This window comes from Sinocyclocheilus rhinocerous, unplaced genomic scaffold, assembly GCF_001515625.1.
Source record: "Sinocyclocheilus rhinocerous isolate Xijiao unplaced genomic scaffold, SAMN03320098_v1.1 scaffold2930, whole genome shotgun sequence".
Taxonomy (NCBI): Eukaryota; Metazoa; Chordata; class Actinopteri; order Cypriniformes; family Cyprinidae; genus Sinocyclocheilus; species Sinocyclocheilus rhinocerous.
Genome location: NW_015625595.1, coordinates 10,599 through 15,583, shown reverse-complemented (window position 1 = coordinate 15,583; position 4,985 = coordinate 10,599). Strand labels below are relative to the sequence as shown.

Sequence of the window (4,985 nt, the reverse complement as noted above, 5' to 3'; positions counted from 1 at the left end):
TGTCTTTTGGGGGGGGATCTTCCTTCTTTCCAATTACAGTTTTTATTTACAATCGCTGGGAAACATCTCTCAAAATAGGTAACTCTTTCAAAACTACATCTACATCTAATTGTTTAGAAAGTATTTTATTTTTTAGATTTGCAATGTATTTCAATATGTTATTACTGTAGAAATGTAGCGAATTGTTGTCTTATTCAGAAAAATGGATTCTAGCCATCATATAAAAATTTTTTTTCTTTCTGTCAGCAGTCCATGCTACACTGATAAAAATGATTCTGTGGTGAAGTAAATACTACAGAAAAACAAATTTAATTTCTACATGAAAAAGTTAGTTCAGGCAATTAAAAAAAAAAGTAAATTCTTTATTAATTAAGTAAAACCTACTCAACTTTTCTGATACTGGTGTTCCCATCGTGCACTGGGGCATGAATAATTAATAAGGTTGATTTTTTGCTGTTTTCCGGCTGATTTACACTGTTTTGTCATTGCTTTTGCTGTTAGGTTTAGTAACTTGCGGAGTTCATATTCAACTCAAAATGACACATTCTCAAAAATGAACCACAGAATGTTACCAACATTGTGTATTGTTTACCACAGGGGTGTCCAAACTCGGTCCTGGAGGGCCGGTGTCCTGCAGAGTTTAGCTTCAACTTGCCTCAACACACCTGCCTTTAAATTTCTAGTATGCCTAGTAAGAGCTTGATTAGCTGGTTCAGGTGTGTTTAATTGGGGTTGGAACTAAACTCTTCAGGACACCGGCCCTCCAGGACCGAGTTTGGACACCCCTGGTTTACCAAGTACTGCAGTTTCTGTTTTCGGATGAGTGTCGCATTACTAATTCTATAAATGTGGTGTTTATATGATATTTACTGTAATATTTACTTAGATGTTTCTGAGTAAAACATGCACATTAAAAGCATGGTTTAATTAGGTGAGCTTTGTAAGCTTTGACTAGAAAAAATTACTAAACTTTTCAGTTAAAGTTGCTTATTTTCTTTGTTAAACTTACTTAGGTAAGTAGATTTTACTTAATTCGATATGTGAAATTAAATATAATTATGTAATATTTACTTAATTTCTTTATGAATGTTAAGTTCAATAGTAAGTAGAGTGTACAGAGTAGTAGCAGTAAAATTTACTTAAAATGTGTTGAAATTGTTACGAAAATGTTATCAGGTAAATCCTACAAGTAATTTTTTTCAGTGTATACTCACAACTTTACATGTGCTTTAAATAAAAGTACTTTCATTAATTGAGAAACACCTTTATCATTGATAAAAAAAAAATTGTGTTTGCGCTTTCTGATTTGAGTATATGACTAACACTTTAATTTCTGTTTAAGTTGGTTGATCACTGAAAAAAATGAGCACAGCTGCACACAAGATATTTAATATAAGCAAAAAGTCTAAACAAAACATTTTAGAAGTAAAGAGAACAGAAAACTGCATGGTAGCTTTCATTGGTTTAAACATAGAATAATCAGCCTTAAAGCATAAGAATAATGATAAATTGAGCAAGTAACATTTAAAATAAAGAAAAACAAATCTGTTTGTAATCTTCATCCAGCCATGTCAGCTCCAACTTTTATCTTCATTTCGTCATCTGGATGATAATAATCAATACAATAACAACAAGGCCAATCCCAAGGCCGATATGATTCAGCATGAGCGCTGTTTTGGAGTTCCTCTCTGCTAATTCTCGCTGTCCTCTGTAGTTGGCATCTCGAGTCTGTGAAAACAATTGTGAAACATAACGTCAACTGCTTCTGTTCTCATTTCTTTGAGCCAGTGGCGGATGGGCATGTTCAACATTTATTGTTCCATTTACATTTGATGGAAGAGGTACACTGAAAGCAAATCTGGTGTAGAAACTTTATTTTATTTATAGTAAATTTAGCAAGATAAAAGTAAGAATTGTGAGAAATAAACTTACATCTGCCAGAAAAAGTTCAGAATTTTGAGATAAAAAGTTGCACTTACCTTTATTATTATTATTATTATTATTATTATCTCGTGGCAGAAACAGGCTTCCATAAGTAACACATTGAAGTAAACGTGAAATTTTGAAGCAGAAAGACTGAAACTGTATTTACTTGTAAAACATACTACGTGCATTATTCAATTACCGTATTGTCCCGAATATAAGACGATGTTTTTTTCTTGGAAATACATCTAAAAAACGCGGTCGTCTTATATTCGGGCCAATACGGTAATAAGCCATTTAGTTGTTTGCAACAAATTGCACATTAATTTAACTTTGTGAAGTTACCACTGGTTTCCTATCTTTCTCTTGAATGTAAACAGGTTTTTGGATAAATTTGCTAACGTAGCTTTGTTTTATTATGCACATTGATAACCAAGTTAACATGATAAATAGCTAACCAAGTTGACCAACCAATGAGCTTAGCTAATCCAGTCACAAAATCACAGTTAGTGAACTACATCTATGTTAAAAAGGATTGGGTTGTAAGTATATTTTTTCACGTGTTAACATATTGGCAGACTTAACTCTCCAGACTCCTAAATATTTGCTCTAAGATATTTCAGAAAGCTTTTTATTGATAAAAACCAGCTCCTAAATCTGTGAAAAGTTAGGGGTAGTCAAGAGGATGTATATTTACATATATAAATAACATATTGTATGTTGTATGTATTTTAACACAGCCTAAATTTAAGAATCATCAGCCAGCTGAATAACTAATAAAATTATACGTTTTTTTTTTTTTATTAAAACTGTTAAAACTGTTGCTGTTGAGGGGGTTTTCAGTGCCACACCTTTTTCTATAGAACTAACAGTCATTTACAGAAAACCGAAAAACAGGAAACACACCAGCCGTATCAGTTATAAGGAAGTTACATGAAAGATTTTGTCGTGTGATAATGCTTACATATTTGTGACCACAAATACAGCTCAAGCTTTAACAATCCTCTCACCTGTTTGGCAGTCAAATGTATCTCCCTTTATGTAGTCATGAAAATTATAAATTGTTTAAGTACATATTCACTAGAAATATTTGAGCAGTGAATCATTCATAACGCGTGGGATCAACATAGGGGATTTTAAAAAATGCAATATAGTTTCAGATTATAGATCAACCACACAGAAACATTTTGATGAGTGAGTAATAGAGTGGGGGATCTATGACGTCACTTTGTAGGCGGATCGGCTGTTAGCATGACACTGGTTCCCTCGACAAAAAGCCTATAGGATTTTTCCATAGGCTTTTGGATTATCGCAAAAAATAAGCTCTGTGTTCAACCATAGTTCATGAAACTTACACGTTTTGTCCATCAAGATAATCTTCACAAAATAATATAACTTTGATTAATTTTGAAGCCTAAATAAAAGCGTAAGAACTTAAAAGCTAAGCTAAAAGCTAGGCTATAGACGAACTACAGCACCGTGGTCGCTCGCCTTCGACATAATCACCACCACGCTTCTGACAACTTTTTCAAATGTATTTTTAACGTGTTCAGTGAAAAGGATTTACTCTGTATATGAATTTTAATCCACGCTACATGAACCTTTTCATATAAACTGGAATAAATTACAAAACTAGACCCAAACTAAAATGAGACATTAATAATAAATAGTATAGTGAATAAATGAAATAATCATAACTAAAGGACATATGAAAGCACGTATTTCTGTACATTTCGAAATAAGGTGCATTAAAAGTCAATAAAGCCTTGATTAATATGAATATTTTAATTAAAAACGTGTCTTCACGTCTTATTCAAAATGTGGTGTTTACATGGAATAATCATAATATGAGTTTACCTTATTGACTTGATCTGTGTCGCGTCATAGCTGTGTGGGCGGAGTCGGCGTGTGGGAAAACAGTCCTTTCCCCCTGGTGTTGACTCAGAATGGCCTACATAAAATTATTTCTGCCGCTCGGCAGAGCAACATACGCATAAAAACTGAGCCGTATTGGGTCGGACTGTCCGTACGGTATCTGTGACTGGACAAATGACCCAACGGAATGGCCAGAGGTGTCGTTTCCCGACATTTTTTTGTTAACGTACCTAATTGAGCAAGAGACAGCTTAGGCTACTACACTACTAAAAGCCTATAGTAAAACAGGCAAAACAGGTAACATTAAGGTCCACTGAAGTGCCTTGAAATGCGCAGCGTTATTCTATGTGGTGTGTGCTGCGGCTGCCGAATCATTTTCACAAATACATGCCTTAAAATAAAGATAACATTAAAATATGTATATAAAATACCAAAAAACATGGTTATTGGTTACTATAGTTAAACCATGGTAAAAACAACATGTTTTGCTACACTAACCATAATAAAAACGCAAAAAACAAAACAAAACATGGTTAGTGTTACAGAGGCGGCTCCCGTACTGCCTCTTCCTCACCACCAGAGGGAACTCTCTCCTGAATATTGACTTTATCCATTCGGACTCTAGTTCCCATCATGCCTCATACCTGGGACTGATTGCACGCACACACCTGCATCTAATTACACTCACACATTTAAGCCGGACACTCACATCAGCTCTCTGCGAAGTCTTGATTTGCCCCGGCTGTCACTTCTGAGCGTTTACCCTGTATCTTGCCTACTCGTTTGACCTTGGACTGTTTATCGTTTACTGATTTATCTCTGCCTGCCCTGACTTGGATTGTTCTTCTGCTGTGATTGTCTGCCGCTTGCCCCGACCACCTGCCTGTCCCTCGTTTTGTCTCAGCCTAGCCTCCGCTATTGTATCTACTGGTGATTGACCCTGTCTTGTCTGTTTACTCAATAAAAGCTGCAAATGGATCTGGACTCTGCTGATGCTTCGCAACAGTTAGCCTATATTTTACTATAGTAACACTATTGCTAATTTTCGTAAGGGATTGTGTATAATAATATGAAATAAATGTTTTAATAGATTATGACAGCACAAAATAGCAGGGAGTGAGATTTATTTGATTGCGATGCGAAGGAGGGTTACTGTAAGGGACGGGACTAATGACAGATCATTGCAG

General features: G+C 35.0%; 1 long non-coding RNA gene across 1 annotated transcript; it reads right to left on the bottom strand.

Moving 5' to 3' along the window:
• Window positions 1-1,373: 1,373 nt before the first annotated feature.
• LOC107758001 (uncharacterized) lies at window positions 1,374-3,815 on the bottom strand. Its single transcript, XR_001641981.1, has 2 exons — window positions 3,781-3,815; window positions 1,374-1,728 (listed from the first exon to the last, which is right to left on the bottom strand). It is a non-coding gene; the product is annotated as an uncharacterized LOC107758001 (long non-coding RNA).
• Between the last annotated feature and the right edge of the window lie 1,170 nt (window positions 3,816-4,985).